The 22,705-nt window shown below is 49.3% G+C and overlaps 1 protein-coding gene across 1 annotated transcript in view; it reads left to right on the top strand.

Moving 5' to 3' along the window:
• The window catches only part of LOC119167957 (vacuolar protein sorting-associated protein 33A), a 177,170-nt gene that overhangs the window by 69,166 nt on the left and 85,299 nt on the right, over positions 1–22,705 (top strand). The gene's annotated exons all lie outside the window — the stretch shown is intronic.

Here is a 22,705-nt window from a genome sequence, read left to right as displayed (position 1 = left end):
AAAAGTAGGTTACTCACAGTAGGAAAGAAAGTAGAAAATGGAGGAAGGGGGGGGGGGGCAATGAATGAAGAAACTCAACAGAGCTTATGACATAATGCTAGGTGCACCAACTACATTGCAGCTGCGCTGCACTAGAATGTAAATACAAAATAGTGTGTTATACATGCCATCTTACTGGACATAAGGTAAATCGCCCAACGAGAGAAAGCAACAGTGTGCGAGAGTGTAGATGTTTAGCTGTTCTCAATTGGGTGGGAAAGACAAGCACATTATTTGTAATCATCAACAGAGTATGAGAAAGGGCAACATTTCTGTACAATAACACGTCGAAAATCGGTGCCAACACATAATCGCCGTCAGCTGCCGGAGGAAAACACCTCATAGTTACATAGGTAACGGCTTGGGGCGCTAGGCAAACGTACTCCACAGAGCACAAACGTGGTTGAGGTGTAGTTGGAGTGTCATAGCAATAAGGTACGTCAAGCTGGAGAAAGCCTATTCCACAGTCAATTAAGGCAGAGTGCACGGCAAGAAAATCCACGCCCAGGATGAGTTCATGAGAGCACTTCTCGAGCACGGCAAAAAGCACAGTTGTGGAGCGGTCAGCAACACTAACACGTGCGGGGCACATCCCATGCACAGGAAAAGTGCCACCGTCGGCAACTTGGATGAGCGGCACTTTGGGCGATGTTAAAACTTTTTTAAGGTGGCGGCAAAGCTTCGAGTTCATCACTGAAATGTGGGACCCTGTGTCTACGAGGGCAACAACAAGTGCATCGTCTACTTTAACGTCTATGAGGTTGCGTCGTGTCGGCATAGTCAGAGGTTTTGGCTGGTGAATCGTCGATGCAGCATCACCTCTGGGAGCCACATCGTCTAGTTTTCCCAAGCCAGATGTGCAGTCGGCGAAGGAGGACGGTGAAATTGGGGTGAGGGCGACGGTGGGCGACAAGACAGCGCTGAGAGGGACTGGTGGCTGGGAGGGGATGGTGACTGACAATGCACCATCGACGAACTGTCACCACCGGCTGGCCGAGGCTACTCGTGGTGAGTTCCGAAGTGGCCATCATCTGCCTCTGCGCGATGGTTGTGCAACAATAGAACGCTTGATGCTTAAGAGATGGCGTCAGATGGCGCGCGCTATCATCAGTGGCTGGAACGAGCAGACGACATTATTGCGTCAGTTTTTGGCGATATGATAATTGCTCGAGGAAAAAAAGAAATATTATTTTTGTTGGGTGATGTGGGGGGTGTGAGAATTATGCAAGTGTGAGGATTACGCGAGTAAATACAGTATGTAAGACAGGTACGACTCCAATGACGTTTGAGCGCGAGATGCCAGCTCCTTCTTGGTTGCTGTCATCCTGCCAGTCGATTGGCCGAACAGTGCACGCATCTTTTCTTTGCACGCGTCCTAGCTGCCAATTTCCGCTTCGTGGCTCTCAAACCACACTTTGGTTGTCCCCTTCAGGTAACATAAGATGTTCGCCAGCATGAGCGTTTCGTCCCAGTGATAATTCCTGCTTGTTCGCTCGTACAGCGGCAGCCATTCTTCAATGTCGACGTTGCCAGTCCCGCAGAACGTGCCAGTGTCTTTCAGCTGGGGCAGAACCTCTGTTGTTGTTGCGGTTGCCGCTGCGGGAGCTGGAGCCGGACCCTCTTGTGCCATTGTGAAAGAAACCAAGCATTGGCCGCTGCGTAGCTCCATCTTGTTAACCCACACCACCACCAAAATGTCACGGGTTGAGAGTAGGCAGAGGATAAAAATATATTTCCACATTGTACACAGAGTACACAGGGTCCTTGACCAAGATGGCGGAGTGGCAGCAATGAAATGAGCTTTTCTTCATTCGTCATTTTTGTTGCCTGTATGGTCCATTCCTTGATGTTAATGATGGCTTGTATTAATATATATTCTAAATTTTCATTGTTAAGAATATTTTTGAAGATATAGTGTTCTTTATTGCACTGTTCACCAGCTGGCAACCAAAAATTACACGCTTTTTCAAATGTTTATTCATTTAAAATATTTTTGTTGCTGTACATTATATATCTTTAGCATAGAGCATTTCATTGTGCATAATTTGGTGTGCTGCAATACGTGCAGAACTTTGTTAATGGCAACAGAATTTTTTCTCTGGACATATAAAGAATAGTCGTTTTTGTGTGGTAACAAAAGAGTTAACACAGCTGCTCGAGAAGGCAGGCTGTGACGAAGGTCACTTAATGGGCCAAGCTTAGGCTGCATTGTACACTGGATTGTTTGCTTGAGCAAAGGACAGCTGCAGAAATGTCTTGCACATTCACCAACTATTCCCCTCGGCAAAGAAAGGGAAAGAAGACAACCAACCGTTCGTAGCACGAAGCCACGAGGTAATCCATACGGATTTTTCGGAAAGGAAAGCCTCTTAGTCTTCTTTACCTTTCTTGACTCTTTCGCCACCTTGCAGGTTTCCGAACTCACTTGCAAAACTTGTGTCCATGTGGTTTGAGCTGCCGACGAATTCGCCCTCGCGCTGTCGATTGCTAGCTTCCTGGTTAGCTCAATTGGCAGAGCGACCACCCCGGATAGGCGTCGGTCCCGGGTTCGAACTTCTGACCAGGATAAATTTTTTGGCAGCTAAGAGGCTTTTCCTTCTGAGAAATCCGTACGAGTATCCTTGTGGCTTTGTGCTACAAATGGGTGGTTGTGTTCTGTGCCTTTCTTAACCCTTCCGCCACCTTGCGGGTTTCCACAGAACTCATTTGCAATTCCCCTCGGCATCTGAAGGGAAAGTACCGTAAAAACCGGAATATCCGTCATTTTTATTTTTTATGCAATGAAATGTCGACTCTCGTCTTAAATACCGGTCATTGGCTGAGAAAAATGTGGAAGTCTTGCAACGATAGGCAGCTGAAGTCGAAAGCCTCTATTGCCATCGTGAGTATTAGCAGTGGTGCCGTTGGGTAAGGCTTGGCAAGGCCTACAGTGCTCTAGCAACGTCATTTTGCCTCAGTTATCTGCTGTCAATCTGCTGTTTTCTTTTTTCTTCGGAAGTAAGAGGTAGCCGGCGGCAGTTTACGATGGGCTTTAAAAAAAAAGTTATCAAGTATGCCGAGGCGCACGGAAACCTGGAGGCACAGTGGGAATTCCGTGCACCGGAGAAAAGTGTCCGATACTGGAGGAGCCAAAAGCAGCACATAACATCCTGCAGCAATAAAAAAATTACAGCATATTCACGGAGTGAATGATGATAAGTGGGGCAAGGCGTCCGTCCGTCCGTCCATCTGTCTGTCTGCCTATCCGTCTTCTGTCTGTTCGTGTGTCTGTCTGTCCGTCCATCCATCCTTCTATCTGTTTGTATGTCAGTGCATCCATCCATCCTATTGCACACACTCCTACTGAACCAATGCTATCTAGGAAATCAGACAAGAAGTAGTCATCAGACAGCGCCATCTATTACACTGTTCAGGAAGTACTGCTGGTTGCGCCTGATGCAGGGCAAGGTTTTAGGAGCTTCGCCCCTAAGAAAAACTTTGTTTCCTGGACAAACTGCAGTGCACCCCCGAACTGGAAACGCTACTCTCCAAATTCGTCCGGGAGCTGCTTGCAAGGTCGCTACTCGTAACAGCGTAGTGCATCCGTGTGAAAGCTCTCTGGGCTCACGAGCGTGCAATTCAAGGGATCGCCATCGTGGGTGCGCCGATTTATTAAGCGGAAGGCTTTGGGCTAAGGTGACATGCATCTATGTTTCTGCAAATATACTGCATCAGTAACTTAAAAATAAACATTCTACAGAAGTCTGTCTGGTTGGGTATGAAACTGGGAGATGATTTAGACTACAACCAAAAGTTTTGAAGAAACCCGACGTTTCGGAACCGGCTTGGTTTCTTCCTCAGGGGCGACTGTGGAGGTTACTAGCAGCGTCGTTTTCAAAGCACTCGCGGGGTGGCTTATGACCCCCCCTCGCTCTCTCATTTTGCCGTGGAGCGAAGTCCGTGTGAATACACTGGGGGAAAGGTTCCAAGAGAGCGGTTGATATTATGGGCTGTCCTCTGTATGTGCCACGACTCGAGTAACAACCTTCTCCTCCAGTTCGGCTCACTTTCAAGGATGGCCGTCGCTTCGAAATTTATTTTGTGATCCAACTTCTCAGCATGTTCAGCGACTGCGCGGCGCTCTTTGTAGAAATTCCGCACATCGTTGGCGTGTTGCTTGTGGGGTCTCGATGTGGGGAAAGTCAGGCTCTTGGAGTGAACGGACGCAGCAGACACGGTCGGTACAAACCAAACAATAATACACATTTATTTAGCTACTTTTGAGCGACGATATCGTCCGCCGGATAGATACATAACTCGTTATGTAATGCGCCAGGACATCGTTACACAATAACACGATAAACACACAACACGACAAACACACTAACACACCCAAGGCGGCAGCGCTAACGCTTGACTTACCACGTGGGCCTACCGCAGGCGGCCCGCGGTGCCGTTCATGGCAGACCCACCGCGAAAGACAACCGTTCGCGGCAGCCGCCACACGCCGAAGAGGCTCTCTTAACTCTCGCCCGCCACCAAGGCTCGCTTCCACCAGGGGTCACTGCCGGCGCTACCCCATGACCATGATGACGATAGTGTTGCTCAACGCGAATACAACGTCACCTATCGCCTGGCAGTTGACACCTGAAATGCGGCTTTGGGGCGACACACATGCGCCATACGGCGCAAACAACTTTATAGGGGGTGTCACCACCCCCACATGCTTCAGTCGTTCCGGTAGGTTTTTCGTCTCGCCGATATACGACAAGGGGCACTCGGCACATGGAATTTTGTAAACGACACCGGGGCACCTGTCCATTGTTGTCCAGTCTTTCGGGCGGGGGAGGAGGCAGCCCAGCGTACACGAAGACACGTGCGCAATGCGAACCCCTTTCTTCCTGAAGATCCGCACTAACATCTCGCCTGTTCCCTGAACGCATGGAACCGGTACGCATTTAGGGGGGCTGCCTATTGAGGTTGATTGGTGTTTTCGTATCCTCTGTTGCTCTGCGTGGCGGGTGGTGGGAAAACGTTGGGTTTCTTCAAAACTTTTGGTTGGAGTCTAAATCATTTCCTGCATCAGTAATGCATTGGATGGAACGGAGGACAATGCGCTCTGGTACATTACTAGTGAAAAACCGGCGTCGTCGAACTCAAGTTCAGACGAGTCTGAGTGATAGCACTTTGTGGCCTTCTGGCAATTAACTACATAAGATTAGTGTCCAAATAAAAAGAAATGTCACCCCAGTTTAGCTGGTTCTGTCGCTTATTTACCAAGGTAAGGGTGCGACATGATACTTTGTGATTAAATTTTTTTTTTCGGATATTCTATGTCTGGGAGGTCGACTTACATTTCGGTTTTTGCGGTAAATGCCTGCCAAGTGGTCCGTTAACCTGGTTTCACACCCATTCCTTCTTTATTTTCTCCGTGGAAAAGCAACGAGCGCCACATGCGGCGAACGGCTGCAACAGAGGTCACGTGATGCTGCCTCTGAGATTGCCACCACACTTGTTATTGTCTCGGAGGTGCTAGCAGCACCGTGCCGGAAGCCAGTAAGGCAACAAGTCTAGTCAAGAAGGCATCGCGCCTTCTTCAAGAAGGCATTGTGCATCTAGTCAAGAAGGCATTGACGCGCGATGCATGCCCCGCAGTGTTATCAGGGTATCTGCAACTCTGCAGGGTAACCTCCACTGGAAACGAGCGCCGCCCAATGAGAGTCGTCGTCAGGGCCTCAGTGATTATCGCTATTTCGAGGAGAAAAAATAATTTAGAGATATGCAAGTCGGGCCCTGTGTGAAGCTGCACCTGTGGTTGCACGTTGCTCAGTAGTTCACGATTCGAGACAGTTGTGTCCAGCATGATGGCAGGGAAGTGCAAGCCCTTGTCGTTTAAGGGGAAGCTGAATATTCTTCGGCGACAGCTTGCATCGGAGGATACAGAGTGCATCGAAGACAATTCTGGAGCGTTCGTGTCTGAGGACGACATCCATGAGGAGTTCCTCTCCACAAGCGCCAATGCACCCTTCGCGGAGCTCGTTTCAATAGGTGCCAACGTCCCGGCTTGCAAGCTGCAAAGTGTCGTGAAATTGTCGCAGAGGTGGTGTGGGACAACGCAGCGAAGGAGGCGAAAGACAAGGCATTGGAAGACAGTGGCGAGAACGAAAGTAGGCGCCGACCGACTAACTTCACCGAAGCTCTTGCTGGACTGGAAGCTTACAGAGCTTCCTTTGCATGAAATATAATGAAAATGTGGACAAGGGTCAACAATATGTGCAGAAAGAGCTTTTCTTGTCCTAGGGTGAGAGGCAGCTGCAGAAAATTACTGTTTTCTAAGAAATTTTTTTCCTCTTGTCTCTCTTTCTCTCTCTCTCTCTCTCCTCTTTTTCTTTTTCTTACACCTCTATATAGACTTGTCAGCCTCAATTTTTGCTGGATTCGGATAGTACGTTTTCTCAGATTGTACATTTATCTTTTGTTTCGTTTTTTCTTTTTTTTTTTTCAAAATGTATCGATGAGGTTCTACTATTTCATTCTACCGAAGCATGCTGCAGTTTTCCTTAAAGCACATATGTTCTTTTAAACAAATCTTTTGTTTCTTTAATCAGTTTCATGTTTCCTTCATAGTGAGCACCATTTTGTGGCTAATGCATCAATGCCTTTGCAGTTCCATTAAACCTCACATAACTATACTCCATCCCAGATGTTCCCATCAGCACTGGAAAAGCTACAGGGCCCCGTAGCCAACAGGAAGGACGATTAAACTCCCTAACATGGATCGATCTGCGTCGCGTCGTCTGCTAAGTGTCTCCCTGGTGTCTACTCGCACACATTCGGCAAGCAGACGGCAGCGTCGAGAAAAATAGAACTTGGTTGCATCCATCAAAGCTGGTGCTCTCCGCCTCGAGTTCATTACGTTATCATTATTCAGTCTGTGGCCCATAAGTTCTAAATTGATGTTTGTATTTGCCTTAGATTTGTGTCTTGTTGCTTCGGTAGCAATGTCTTTGTGACTATGTAGTGATATTTCTATGAACTGCTATCGAATTCTCAGGGCATTAGGTTTAGTAGGCAGGGTGAAATAAATGGCTTATCATGTAAATAATGACAGAGCCTACCTGATGTTTTGTTCTGATCGTGAGACAGCACAAAGCGGTAGCTCATTGCACCATTCATTTGTTGCTGTGAGCACTCTGGACGAGCGTCAAGGGCAAGTTTGGATCGAAGCTGATGGTCGCTTCTGCATGGGTGCTGCCATGCTGATTTTTAACCACAGTTACCGGTAGTTACTGATACAAAAATCAAAGAAATACAGGGTAACTGTGATTAAGAATAAACATATTACACATTGATTTGTTGTAGCAGATGCTAAACAGGTGCAGATATGTCAACTTTGTGGATTGCAAGACAATTTTATCTATAACTATGTTTTTCTCCACCAACATGTGGCTTGCTGTCACAGAACGAGCGCTAAAAAAAGAGCGCGCCGCCAAATTCTTGCGACAACGGGCGGAAGAAACGCCGCGAAGTCAAAAGAAAAAAAAAAAAGAAAGTAAACGTCCAAGGCTCCCCGGGCGCGCGCTCTCCCCGCGGAAGCGTGGCGTCGCAGACGAACCTCCTCACCCCGCATCGGCGGCCCAGCAAGCCCGCGATTTTTCTAGAACGAACGGGGCGGGGTCATACCGAGTTGAATCATCCTCCGGGGAGGGCAGTCGAACCGTCTCGCCCTCTCCCCAGCCTTCGCTGCGCATCGCGCCGACGAAATGAGGAGAACTTTCTGGAAGGTGGCGCGGAAGGTATTTAATCGAGCAGCCGAGACGAGAAAGCAGGAGGAGACGGAAGTTAACGCCAGAGCACGTAGGGATTCCGCCGTGTAGTCGGCGAAGGTTTTGGTCCGTAGGGACGAAGCCGGAGATGAAGAGGATTTCCACCTGAGGGGTGAAGGCTCGGGCTACAGGCAAGAGCGTGTGTTTACCGCTATCGAGCGAAGACCCGTGGCAACAGCTGCGGGTGTGAAGCCGACGTGTTCCGGCGAAGACGTTGAAGTTTGAAGAGTGGCCAATTGAAGACGGGAAGTTTCCTGGAAGAGAAACTTCGAGGGCTGTGGAACGACAACAACGCTGGACTTTGAGTGAGTGATTCTCGGAAGAGTATCATTCAGACTTTTGTTCCAAGAACTTTGGACTGGATAGGTTTTCTATCTCTTTAGTCTTTAAGTGTCTTGGTGGTTCAATGCATGCGACTGCATTGTAGTGCGTATTGTTGTCTGTGTCCGTTGTTCCCAGTGTGGTTGATTGTACTGTGTAGTACGTTGTTTGTTTGGTGACGTATTGTATGTAACTATTGTGGAGTGTGCATTCTTGTGTATTGTTTTCGGTCTGCCAATTTGGAGAATATAATATTTGTTTTGTTTATCAACTCACGGCTCTGACTTGTTCTTTGGGCCACAGCCGGCGTCCGCTGGCGCGCCAAAAAGAACCACTTCTAAATTGTCCATGCTTTCGTGGTGCGGTTCGGAGGGCCAATACTTCGGCCCTTGGAATTAGCCCGGCGATCGCCTCCCTAATTAACGGGACAGGTGTGACAATTAATCTGGCGTCCGCGACATAGGACCTTTTGGTGCACAGTGTGTCCAAAGTAGTGAGAAAGAGCCTCGAGTTGTTGATAGTGCTATCGGAACGATTTTTTGTGTTGCTCAGTGTTCTCGTTAACGAGTGCAGGGGAGTGCTCCGATAGACTGATCTAGGCAGATACTTTTTGCACGCGGCAAGGTTTTATTTGCGAGACACCATGGATCTCGAAAAGTTAGTTGCTCTTGGTGAAAAGATGGGTCTTTCTGGCGCCGAACTACGGAAGTGGGTCACCCAGAAGGAAAAAGAAGAAAAAGAGAGAGCCAAAGAAGAAAAAGCAGCCGAGCTGGAAAAAGAGAGGTTGGCGGTCGAAAGAGCCAAAGCGGAAAAAGAAGCTGAGGTGGAGAGAGAGAGGTTGGCGGCAGAGAGGGCCAAGGAAGAAAAGGCAGCTGAGTTGGAGAGAGAAAGGCTGGCCGCTGAAAGGGCGAAAGAAGAAAGAGAGGCAAAAGAGCGACAGCTGAAGGAAGAAAGAGAGCAGCAATTGAAGTTGGAGCTGGAGAGAGAAAAGTTGGCAGCCGAAAGGGCGAGAGAAGAAAGAGAAGCGGAGATGGCTGAAAGGGAACGGCAGCGGCAGCACGAGATGGAACTCGAGCGGCTCCGTTTGCAACAGCGAAGCGAAACTCCCGTCCAAGCTAGAGTTGAAAGCAGCGAACGGGAAGATCACGGCTTCCGCTTGAACCCAAGCAAGCTGCTCGTAGCGTTTGATGAAAGGAAGGACGACCTTGACGCGTACCTTCACCGATTTGAGACGATTGCGAAGAGCCAGAATTGGCCGGAACATCAATGGGCAACTGCTTTGAGTACTTGCTTGAGTGGTGAAGCGCTCAGTGTGTACGGTAGGCTGACGCCGACCGATGCAGCCAACTATGCAAAGGTGAAAGCTGCTTTGCTGAAGCGATTTAGATTTACCGTGGAAGGATTCCGGGACAGATTTAGGACAGGAAAGCCAGCTGATGGGGAGACGGCTACGCAGTATGCCGCCCGACTTTGCCATTATTTCGACAGATGGATTGAACTTTCAGGGACAGCACAGGAGTACGATGAGCTTAGAGAGCTCCTAATTAGAGAACAATTTCTTACTAGTTGCCACCCAAGCCTGTCACTGTACTTAAAAGAGAGGAAGGCTGACTCACTTGAAGACATGCTTGAATTGGCTGATCAATTCTTGGAAGCGCAAGGTGACACTAATTTGGCCAAGGTAAAGAAGGAGTGTCCCGACGATTCGAAGAAATTGGCTCCCGAAGAAAAGAAGCGTGCACCAGAGAGCATTCCGCGATGTTTTCTGTGCAACCGAGTGGGTCATCGCGCGAAAAGCTGTCGAACGATCTTTACGAGCCCTACGGTTGTAAAATGTTTCAAGTGTGGTCAGACTGGGCACAAAGCAGACGCTTGTCGGAACGGAGTGAGTCAAACTCACCAGGTATCTTGTGTGCAAGCGGCACCGAGATCTGATAATAATGCCGTCGCCGATGGATTCGTAGAGTTGAAGAATGGGGAGAAAATTCCTATTGTGGGTGCTGTAACGTCAAAACAGCCAACCGATGTTACGAAAGGAATGCCAACGCTGCCTGGAAAAGTTGCGGGCAAAAAGATTACGGTGTTAAGAGATACCGGCAGTTCCACTGTTATCGTGCGGAGAAATTTGGTACGGGAAAGTGAGTTGACAGGCAGAACGAAACCGGTTTGCCTAATTGACCGTACGGTCCGGATGCTTCCTGAAGCAGAAATTGAGGTTGAAACCCCGTACTTCAGCGGGAAGGTTACCGCGTTATGCATGACGACCCCCCTGTATGACCTTGTCATCGGAAACATCGACGGGGCGCGAGGGCCAAGTGATCCAGAATGCTTGGGAGAAGACCCGAAGGTAGAGCCCTCGCCAACCCAACGACCGCGAGATACAGTGGAGGAGCATCCCGTGACGGATCTCACTAGAGCCCAAGGTGAAGCTGCGGCGCAAGAGACAGCGAAGGAGAAGACGATCGTGTCGAATCAGTTCACGGGCCGAGCAACCGGACTTACGTCGGCACGACCTCAACCGACCGACAGTGTAAAGGAGACGGAGTTGGCCAGCAGGGAAAATTGTAGAGGCATGATCAAGCGGGTAAATAAACAGACAGGACCCGTCGAATGTAATGACGCGTTAACGGTGTCGGAAGAGACAACGATGGCTGAGACGACGCCTCAGATATCGTCGTTGGAAAGGGCTCGCCGAAAAGGAACGTGGAAACACAAGAAGAGATCGAGCGAGCACCGCAAAAAGGGGCGCAAGCGCTGCTCGAAGTACTCAGGATAAATGCTGAAGTCAAATCAGAATGGGTTTGGCAGTGCTGAGTGCCATATGTTGTGTTAATGTTGCGTTATCCTGTGTCACAAGTGTCGAAGTGTCTGTGCTGTGATGTGATGTATAGTGTTGTATAATTTTTGTAATGAGAGAACTTTGTACATTTGTATTATTGGGAATGTGTGGTGGAGTGTTGTACTCATGTGCTTGTGGTTGTGTTTCCACGTGTTGTGTAATTGAATTACAATGTACAATCGTATTGAGTGATCTATTGTGAAGGTGAAGTGTCATGAGCGACGGATGGTGTTACAGTCTGTAAGAGTGTGTGGTGACTGTTCGCGCTCGTTTGTGTGGTTTTGAATATTATGAGATAATATTCTTAAAGTGGGGGGCAGTGTCACAGAACGAGCGCTAAAAAAGAGCGCGCCGCCAAATTCTTGCGACAACGGGCGGAAGAAACGCCGCGAGGTCAAAAGAAAAAAAAAAAGTAAACGTCCAAGGCTCCCCGGGCGCGCGCTCTCCCCGCGGAAGCGTGGCGTCGCAGACGAACCTCCTCACCCCAAATCGGCGGCCCAGCAAGCCCGCAATTTTTCTAGAACGAACGGGGCGGGGTCATACCGAGTTGAATCATCCTCCGGGGAGGGCAGTCGAACCGTCTCGCCCTCTCCCCAGCCTTCGCTGCGCATCGCGCCGACGAAATGAGGAGAACTTTCTGGAAGGTGGCGCGGAAGGTATTTAATCGAGCAGCCGAGACGAGAAAGCAGGAGGAGACGGAAGTTAACGCCAGAGCGCGTAGGGATTCCGCCGTGTAGTCGGCGAAGGTTTTGGTCCGTAGGGACGAAGCCGGAGATGAAGAGGATTTCCACCTGAGGGGTGAAGGCTCGGGCTACAGGCAAAAGCGTGTGTTTACCGCTATCGAGCGAAGACCCGTGGCAACAGCTGAGGGTGTGAAGCCGACGTGTTCCGGCGAAGACGTTGAAGTTTGAAGAGTGGCCAATTGAAGACGGGAAGTTTCCTGGAAGAGAAACTTCGAGGGCTGCGGAACGACAACAACGCTGGACTTTGAGTGAGTGATTCTCGGAAGAGTATCATTCAGACTTTTGTTCCAAGAACTTTGGACTGGATAGGTTTTCTATCTCTTTAGTCTTTAAGTGTCTTGGTGGTTCAATGCATGCGACTGCATTGTAGTGCGTATTGTTGTCTGTGTCCGTTGTTCCCAGTGTGGTTGATTGTACTGTGTAGTACGTTGTTTGTTTGGTGACGTATTGTATGTAACTATTGTGGAGTGTGCATTCTTGTGTATTGTTTTCGATCTGCCAATTTGGAGAATATAATATTTGTTTTGTTTATCAACTCACGGCTCTGACTTGTTCTTTGGGCCACAGCCGGCGTCCGCTGGCGCGCCAAAAAGGACCACTTCTAAATTGTCCACGCTTTCGTGGTGCGGTTCGGAGGGCCAATACTTCGGCCCATGGAATTAGCCCGGCGATCGCCTCCCTAATTAACGGGACAGGTGTGACACTTGCTCACACCCCGTAGCTTCGGCAGTGCTAAATGGCCGGAGTGAGACGGAGTATAAATACCGTATTTATGCCCGTAATGAACGCACTCGCATAATGAACGCGCCCCCAACTTCAGTCGTCAAAATATGGATTCTTCTTTTTTTTTTGCGTAATAAATGCACTTCCTACATTCATCCGCTGCAGTACCGCTAATGCACAGCTGGCGCCTCCTTACCCGTTGGATCTTTTCTGCTTTTATTATTATGCCGACACCCCTTGGCCACCTCAACTCGCTGCCTCTCTTTTTTCGCTTGTTGTCGCATGCTTTATCGTTTTGTTTTTTTTTTCTATCTGTGCACAGCACATCCTCCGTCTTTATCTGTGCGCGTGTGGTGTACAGGTGTCCCGAAGGAGTATGGCCACTAGTGTGGGTCCGGTCTTAGCGAGCCACAGGGCACGCATTAACCGTCGCCGTGGCGAGAACACCATACTGCTCAAAGTCCCAACACTTTATTGTGGTAACACCAAATGCAGTACAGCCTGTTGCAAAGGCACAGCGGGAAAGCAAATAGGCTTATCCACGCCACAGGCATAAAAGTACTACGTAGGGTGCCACGAGCACGTCGCTGCGGTAAAGGTGATCCACAGAGACACCGGGACCAAGGCCCGGTTGCTCGAGTGAGGGCAAAGGCGCTCACGTTGGCTTCAGAAGGAGACGGGTCGGCGTAGCTAGGCCATGCACTAGGACACCGTGCCGCCCTTCGGCCGTGCGTACGCAGTGGGGCAACAAAAGATGAGCGTTCGCCTCGGGCCCGAGGCGCCATCAGCGAAGTCCGACGAGCCCCGAGCGACGGGGGTCGGCGGACAGAAAAGATTGCGTGGCTCACCGTCTGCAGTCCCGGAGAGTATCTGTCTGCCCGCTCCCGACACAGCGCGCGAAAACCTCTTGGGAGACTCCGCGCGTGGCGCCACAGTCAACATCCGCTACCGGATGAGGGGGTTAAACGTCACTCCGCTCTCCCAGCGCAGCAGACAGCAAAGGAGGGCAGACATGTCGGGACATGAGAACGGCAGATAAGGTGGCAAAACCCGCGCAAAGGCAGCAGGCTAGCCTCAATTCCCACATTCCCCTCTCCTAAATTTGCCCTTTACCGGTCTGCACAAGGCAGCCGGATGTCACCCATGCAGTTAAAATGGCACTGCTATGAGTGACAGCTAAGCTCAGTCCAGCCCTGTTACTGTTGCTAAAAAAATGATGACAAAGGAGAAACAAAAACATAAATAACAAAATAAACACATGACACTATAAAAACAATTGCGAAAGGGAGCACAGGGAAGTGGGACTAGTGTTCGTGGCGCTGAAGCGGGATAGCATCCACTGCGCGGAGGGGTGGAAGGGCGTGACAGCGTTCGCTGGTTGCGATGCCCGAGTGTGAGGGCAGAGGCACGGAAGAGGCTCACTGATGGCTCGTTGCTGCTCTTGTTTAGCTGCGAGTCCGACGAACGCCGCCTCGGTTGTGGTTCGGAGACCCCGCATTTCTGGCTTGATGACGGAGCTGGGACGTTGCGGCAAGCCGGACCTCTCCAGTGATCAGGGAGGCTGAACCAGAATTGGCTGCGGGGCACCTTAACGTTGGCCGGCAGCATATAGCTGCTTTCAACTGGCCTCGCGCAGGAGCCATGGTGGGAAAGGCAGCAGGGCTTCTTCGACGATGGCCGAGAGCAGAGCACAGCCAGACGTTCTGACGTCAATGGGTCAATGCCCCCCAGCACCTCTAGTGTCCGCGTCGATGGGGAGAAGCCATGACGCACTGAAGCGTCACACACGCACAGAAGCACGCACGCACACACATTGCCGACAGCTGCTCGAGCGTAGGCGCAAAGCGTCCTTTGACTCTCTCTCCCGGCAAGCACCGACACTCAAGGTCACACACAGCTCCCTTCGCAGTAGACGGAAGGAACACGGGAAACAAAGTAAAAACAGAGCAAAATGACGCTCAACATCTGGCCAAAAGAAAATAAAAACATAAAATACAAATAACACCTAATATTAGACAAAAGAAACATAAAATACACATGAACACTTAAGAAAGAAAAACTGGCAGCAGACTGGGCGGGGTCGACTTCTTTACGAGAAAAAGCCGTAAAAAAGCTAACCTATACTGAGGCTAGACAGTAAACTGAGGGCCTTCGATTGCGGAGAAGTCCGCCGTCCGGCGCGAAATCACAAAGGGGACCGCTTCCTCAGATTATACCAGGGGGGGGGGGGGGTCCGAATGCGGGTTTCATTCGGACCCCCCCGTGAGACAAAGGGTTTCATGTCTGCAATATAGGCACGGCTGAGTTTTCCCGTATGGGGATCTTTCAGCAAGTACGCGAGTGGAGTGCACGCTTTCTCCACTCGATACGGACCAAGCCACTTAGGAGCGAGCGAGGTTGAGAACCCCTTACTGGCATTGCTAAGAGCATGGTTACGCTTCCGGACAAGATCGCCCACCTCAAAAACTAGGTCGCGATGCTTGCGGTCGCGATGCTTGTGGCCGAAAACCTTTTGGAATGTAATAAAACCTACCAAATCAAAAATCATATCACTCAGTTCATCTGCCGGTCATCCCATTCCCCAGGACCACTGTGCTACTATTCTAAACAATGCGTTTGTAAAGGCTTTCTCACCTGCAAGACATGATATACAACTACCATGGCTACCGCGCTTGCAACTTTTTACCCATGGATCCGATAATTTTTCACTCCACAGGCATAGCAAAAATAATAGACAACCTCAAGCTTACGTCTTCATGTGGAATCGATGAAATCACGGCGAAATTTCTGAAAAATACCAGAGAATACTCCTCAGTTATCTTAGAAAGCATTTTTTCACAATCGTACGCGTCTTCATCTTTACCTTCCGACTGGAAAACAGCGAAAATCATTCAGATTCCGAAATCTGGTGATGCTCATGACCCATCTAATTACAGGCCCATACCGTTAACTTCGATACCATGCAAAATAATGGAACACATAATATTCTCTAACCTTGTTACGTTTCTGGAAGAAAACAACTTTTTCTCTAGGTGTCAACATGGCTTTCGCAAACTCCTTTCCTGTGAGACTCAACTGGTAACTTTTACTAATGACTTGCATGTGTATCTTGATAACGGCTTTTTTACAGACTGTATTTTTTTGGGCTTCTCCAAAGTATTTGACAAGGTTAAACATGTATTGCTTCTACACAAACTACGCACACTAAACATTGACCCTGGAGTACTTGGATGGATAGAAAGTTTTCTTTTTTCCCGTTCTCAATTTGTGGTTGCGAATGACTTCACATCTGATTCGGCTCCTGTCTAATCAGGTGTTCCTCAAGGGTCCGTCCTCGGTCCTCTTTTATTTTTAATATACGTTAATGATATACCCGACAACATTTCCTCAAAAATTTGCTTATTCGCGGATGACTGCATTGTATATCGCAAAATTACAAAGGCCTCTGACGTAGCAACCCTTCAATCCGACTTGAATAACATTTATAAATGGTGCCTCACATGCTGCATGGAACTCAACGTTAACAAATGTAAATTGATGCGCATTTCTCGTTCTAACACAATCTGCCCGGCCTATGCGCTAAATAACTGCCCCCTTCAATCTGTTAGATCTACCGTTATCTTGGCATTCATATTGTCATGATGCAGACACAGCAGGAGTTCGATATAGAAGAGCTCACTTTAATTAAAATTGAAAGGCGCTCGTAAAGAGGACCAGGCAAGAGCTTCGTCTTCCTCTCTGGCTGTGCGAGCTCTTCTCTGCAGGTTGAATGCGGCATTTGCCTCCCTCTAGGAAGAGCATCGACCCGATGCTCGGCTACAGAATACGCGGTGTATGTAGTTGACGTATTACGCAACTGGCTCACTGCAATATGGCTTCATCCGCACAACGTGTACGATTTCAGATTTTTGAGCTCGCGAGGAACTGTCAGAGATGACCTCATAATTCACGTCACTTAGGCGCCGTATAACATTGTAGGGACCAAAGTACTTCTTTAGTAACCTTTCACAAAGGCCGCGTCGGCGAATAGGGCTCCAGACCCACACTTTCTCGCCTAGTTGATAAGTGACATATCGGTGTCGCAGGTTATAACGTTGTGCGTCGCAACTCTGCTGTCGGGCGATTCGCACGCGTGCTAGCTGCCGTGCCTCTTCAGCTCGTTGGGTAAAGGCTTGAACATCCGTGTCTGTATCCTCGCAGTCGTGCAGCAGCATGGCATCAAGCATTGTCGTCACTTCACGGCCATAAAGAAGACTAAATGGCGTGCTCCGTGTAGTTTCCTGATGCGCCGTACTATAGGCAAACGTCACGTATGGTAGAACGTCGTCCCAATTTTTATGATCCACGTCGATGTACATACTAAGCATATCAGCAATTGTCTTGTTGAGGCGTTCTGTTAAGCCGTTGGTTTGTGGGTGGTAGGAGGTAGTTTTTCGATGTGCTGTTCCACTAAACTCAAGCACTGACTTGAGGAGCATGGCCGTGAAAGCGGTACCTCCGTCTGTTATTATAGTTCTAGGAGCACCACGCCTCAGAACGATATTTTCAATGAAAAATCGTGCCGCTTCTACTGCGGTTCCACTTGATAAAGCCTTTGTTTCTGCGTAGTGAGTAAGATAGTCCGTAGCGACAATTACCCACTTATTTCCAGTATGTGAAGTCGGAAATGGTCCAAGGAGATCCATTCCGATTTGTGCAAAAGGCATGGTGGGCACTTGAACTGGTTGCAACAATCCGGCTGGTTTTAAAGGTGGCGATTTTCGTCGTTGACAATCGAGGCACGTGCGGACGTAATGCTTTACAGTGCCTGGAAGCTTCGGCCAGTAGTACTTTTGTTGGATTCTGGCCAATGTGCGCGTGTATTCGAGGTGGCCGGAGGTAGGCTCATCGTGGCAAGCGCTCAGGATCTCATCGCGAATGGATGTCGGGACGACAAGTAAGTGGGCATTTCCGCTGGGGGCAAAGTTCTTCTTGTATAGGACACCACTGCGCAAGCAGAATGATGGCAGGCTCCTTACAAATATCTTGCGAACGCTTGTAGACTGGCCGTTAAGAAAATTAATAAGAGGGAGCAACTCACCGTCTTCTTTCTGCTTAAATGAAATGGTGACCGTGTCGACCACTCCTAAAAATGCCATGTCATCATCTTCTGAGACATCATCTTGCTTTATAGGCGACCTGGATAAGCAATCAGCATCAGAGTGCTGTCGTCCCGACTTATAGACGACCGTCATATCGAATTCTTGTAGGCGTAAGCTTCAGCGCGCTAGCCGACCGGATGGGTCCTTCAAGTTGGTCAGCCAGCAAAGAGAGTGGTAGTCGCTGACTACATGGAAGGGACGGCCGTAGAGGTATGGGCGAAACTTCAGAACTGCACATACTACAGCAAGACATTCCTTTTCCGTTGTGGAATAATGGGACTCGGCACGGGAAAGCGTCCTACTTGCTTATGCAATCACTCTCTCGGCTGAGTCTTGCCACTGGACGAGTACAGCGCCTAAACCTACGTGGCTGGCATCAGTGTGGATCATGGTTGGAGCGTCCTCGTCAAAGTGAGCAAGCACAGGGGTGTCTGCAGGCGCTGTCGTAGAGCGTCAAATGCTGCTTGTTCCTCTTCGCCCCATAAAAATGGAACATCATCTCTCGTTATGCGTGTTAAGGGCGACACTATGTGCGAGAAATTGGCGATAAATCTGCGGTAGTAGGCGCAAAGGCCGAGAAAACGTCTTACGGCCTTCTTTTCTGTTGGCACTGGAAATTTTCGGACGGCGTCGATCTTGTCGGGGTCCGGACGAACACCTTCATGGCTCACCACATGTCCTAAGAATCGGAGTTCCTTGAAACTGAAATGACAATTCTCAGGTTTCAGCGATAAGCCAGCGGACCGTATTGCTCAAAATACTAATAGCAGCCGTCTTAGATGTTCCTCGAATGTTGGTGAGAAAACAGTGACGTCGTCGAGGTATACCAGACACGTCTGCCACTTAAGGCCTGACAGAACGGTATCCATCAGTCTCTGAAATGTTGCTGGGGCTGAGCACAATCCGAAGGGCAAGACTTTAAACTCGTAAAGCCCGTCAGGCGTAACAAAAGCAGTCTTTTCTCTGTCCCGCTCATCGACCTCGATTTGCCAATAACCGCTTTTCAGGTCCATCGACGAGAAGAAGCGTGCATGCCTCAGCCTGTCAAGTGAATCGTCAATACGCGGTAGTGGATATACGTCTTTCTTTGTCAGGCGGTTCAGCTTGCGGTAGTCTACACAGAAGCGTAAGCTGCCGTCTTTCTTCTTAACTAGCACTACCGGTGATGCCCAAGGGCTTTTTGACGGCTGAATGATGTCATCATTGAGCATTTTCTGGACTTGTTCTTGGATTGCTTCGCGTTCTTTCGGTGCCACGCGGTATGGGTTTTGTCGAATTGGTCTTGCCGTCTCTTCCGTTATAATTCGGTGCTTTGTCAGTGGCGTTTGATTTACCCTCGAGGTCGACGAAAAACAATCTTCAAACTGGCCGAGAATATCTAGAAGACTCTGCCTCTGCGCTGGCGATAAATCTGTGCTCACGTCGACAGGCAGTGGTGTTGAAGCGGCCGGCGTCTCTGCCTGTTGTACTGCGAAGCACTCGCAAAATTCTACAATTTCTTCGAAGTATGCAACTGTGGTACCCTCTGCAATGTGTCGACGCTCGTTGCTGAAGTTTGTCAACAGGACCTCTGCTTGCCCAGACAGTACACTGACGAGACTTCTGGCTATAGCGATTCCTCGAGAGAGTAAAAGCGTCGATATTTGTTCCGCGACACCTTCTCCACTATGCTGCGTGTTACACGTGACAGAGACGAGGCGGCATGACAATGGTGGCATGATCACGTCGTCAATCACGCGCATGGGCTTGCGCTGCAGCGCTGCGCTATGGTCCGCTGAGAAGGTCAGTACACCGTCCGGTATATTTATAATGGCACCGTACTCCCGCAGGAAATCCATACCCAAGATGGCCTGTTTACAGCACTCTGAAAGAATAACGAAGGTTGCCACGAATGATGAATCCCTGATCTTGATTCGTGCGGTGCACTTTCCGGTAGGTGTCAGCAGCTGGCCTCCGGCTCCTCTAATTTGCGGCCCCGTTCATTCCATTTTTACCTTCTTGAGTTGGTCGGCCAGATTCGCACTCATTATTGAAAAGTCCGCACCAGTGTCGACCAGTGCGGTCACGTCATGACCGTCAATTGAAAGTGTAATGTCGGCGGTGACAATCTCGTCTTTCGTCGGTTCATTCGGAATGTGCGGCACTTCATGCGGCGGTAATGGGGGATTTTCAAATCTTCGGCAATTCGCAACCTTCCCCCCTAAGGTTGCTGCTTTTAGTTTCCCCGGCGTGGACTGGGAGACCTTCCTCTCGCCATGTCCGTGGTGCTACCCCTATTAGATCGGGGAAAATGACCTGGGGAGGGCGAGCGTGACCGGAACCCAGGAGAAACGTCTCGCGGGATCGTCACGCTCGTTTCAACGTTGCGTCTTCCGTCGAAATAGCGCCGAGGGGTAGTGGATGGAAATCCTTGATACCCGGCAACGCGATGAGGACAATACCGCACGATGTGGCCTGCTTCCCCACAATGGAAGCATAGGGGCCTGTAGTCAGGGGTGCGCCATATGTCGGTTTTGCGGAGTGGGGGTCGCATCGGCGTCGACGTTTCCCTGTAGTACCAAGGCACTGTCGGCGGCTGTTGCTGGTGGTACTGTTGAGGTGGCGGCACGTTAGATCTAGGCTCTCGACGGACAATATCTGCATATGATGGCCTAACTATTTCAGTGTTCGGCTCGGGAAGTGAAAGCGCTTGCCTTATTTCTTGGCGAACAACTTCTGTGACCGACGCAATCGCGCAGTCATTCGGTGTGGCGGCGAGCTTCTTCACCTCTTCTTGCACAATTTCGCGTATCAGGTCACGCAAAGAACGCTCGTCAGGAGTCACAGTGGTCACGGCGGTTGCGCTGATTTGTCCGCTGTTGTTTGGACGGTCGTACTGGCGGTACCGCAGCTGTAGTGCGCGTTCTATGGCGGTCACCTCCTTCGAAAATTCGTCCACGCTTGAAGGTGGGTTCCATACGAGACCAGCAAACAGCTGCTCTTTAACACCACGCATGAGGTGGCTGATCTTTCTGTTCTCGCACATATTGGGATCGGCTCGATGAAAGAGACGAGCCATGTCCTCAACAAACATAGCAACAGACTCGTTGGGCTTTTGAATCCGTGATTCAAGGAGTCGTTGTGCATACTCCCGCCTTTCGGTGTTTGTGAAGGTGTCCAGGAACTTCCGCCGGAACTCGTCTCACGTTGACCACACGCGATTCGTGAACCAGGTGCGAGCCCCGTCTTGAAGAGGGAAATACACGTACCCCAATTTTTGTGCGGCGTTCCACCCGTTAACGTTGGCTGTGCGCTCGAACTCCTCAAGCCAGTCATCTGCGTCCTCATATGTGTTGCCATGGAAGTCCACAGGAGTTTTAGGGGTGAAAACAGTCGCCTGTGTCGTGCTTGGGCTCGTCATGGTGGGGCAACTGCTTCCCGGCGCGGTCATGTTTTCCGTCCAAGGACCGAACTCTGGGCTCAGGCCTAACAGGCAGCGGCTGGCGCGGTAAACGGGTGTTTCGTCGAGCGGAAGTCTTTGTGGACTAGATCCTGGGCTGTTGGAAGGTGTCCTGGACATGTACCCAGCTCCTCCACCAGTGTCACGATGCAGACACAGCAGGAGTTCGATATAGAAGAGCTCACTTTAATTAAAAATGAAAGGCGCTCGTAAAGAGGACCGGGCAAGAGCTTCGTCTTCCTCTCTGGCTGTGCGAGCTCTCCTCTGCAGGTTGAATGCGGCATTTGCCTCCCTCCAGGAAGAGCATCGACCCGATGCTCGGCTACAATATTACCAACGACCTCTCTTGGAAGCACCACATACAATGCAGAACATCAAAAGCTAACCGCTCATTAGGATATTTGAAAAGAAACTTTTCATTTGCACCTGTACAATTAAAACGACTGCTATATATAAGCTACGTCCGCCCCAAACTGGAATACGCCTCATCCATCTGGCACCACATACAATGCAGAACATCAAAAGCTAACCGCTCATTAGGATATTTGAAAAGAAACTTTTCATTTGCACCTGTACAATTAAAACGACTGCTATATATAAGCTACGTCTGCCCCAAACTGGAATACGCCTCATCCATCTGCGATCCACATCAAGTCTCATTAATTAATGAAATAGAATTGGTACAAAATCGCACTGTTTGTTTCATCCTAATCATTATCGGTCTGCTGGTGTTTCATTAATGAAGAGTACACTCCATATTCCATTACTATCTATTCGTGGAAAGAACTCGCGAATCTCATTATTTTATAAAATCTATCACCACAATCCTTTCCTTTTTACTTTGGATTTACCCGGCATCATACCATTCTGCTCGCCATCATCACGTGTACAAGGTCAGCGTACCTCGTCACCAAACCTTAGCATGTTCACAATCATTCCTCCCTAAGACGTCAATAGATTGGAATAACCTACCTGCATCATTAGTAAGCATTACCGACCCCACTCGATTTAAGAATGCACTAATAAACTCTGAATCGTGAACTGTACTAATCGTGTGTTATTGACTGTTTGGTGTATTCTTTGTGGTTCTAGTTCAGTTGTTTTTTTTTAATGAAGTGTACTCCTTTCATGCGAAACTTCATCATTATATTTATCTTCATGCTAAATGTGTTTACATAATCCTGTAGTTATATTGTTGTTCATCTGTATTTCCGCCCCTCCCCTCTATAATGTACAAATGTACCCTGAGGGTTTTACAAATAAATAAATAAATAAATATTGGGCCTTCTGCTGAGCCCTGGCCGACGTCAAACTTTGCCTTGCTTTGCAGAAAGCTCGACAAAGCCTGTCCCGAAGTGGCGATGCGTAAGCAGAGCAGTCTGCCGGGGTCTCCTTGTCCTCGAGCTGGCATTGAGTGATGCTGGTCACCGGATTTGCCAACTCCCTTCCAAAATTTAAGAAGGCGGGCGAGAAGTCAGTTGAACGACTCTCGGATATTCGAATAGCGAACGCGAGCTCACTCAAATGGTCTGCCCAGTCCCTTTGACTTTTGGCAAAGGCCGCCAACATCAGTTTGAGCGTACGATTGACGCGCCCCATCAAATTGGACTGGGGATGGTAGGGTGAAGTGGTGCAGTGTTCAATTCCGAGGGATC

This window comes from Rhipicephalus microplus, chromosome 3, assembly GCF_043290135.1.
Source record: "Rhipicephalus microplus isolate Deutch F79 chromosome 3, USDA_Rmic, whole genome shotgun sequence".
NCBI classification, from domain to species: Eukaryota; Metazoa; Arthropoda; class Arachnida; order Ixodida; family Ixodidae; genus Rhipicephalus; species Rhipicephalus microplus.
The sequence above is the reverse complement of the archived record's forward strand: the minus strand, read 5'-3'. Positions and strand labels throughout refer to the sequence as shown.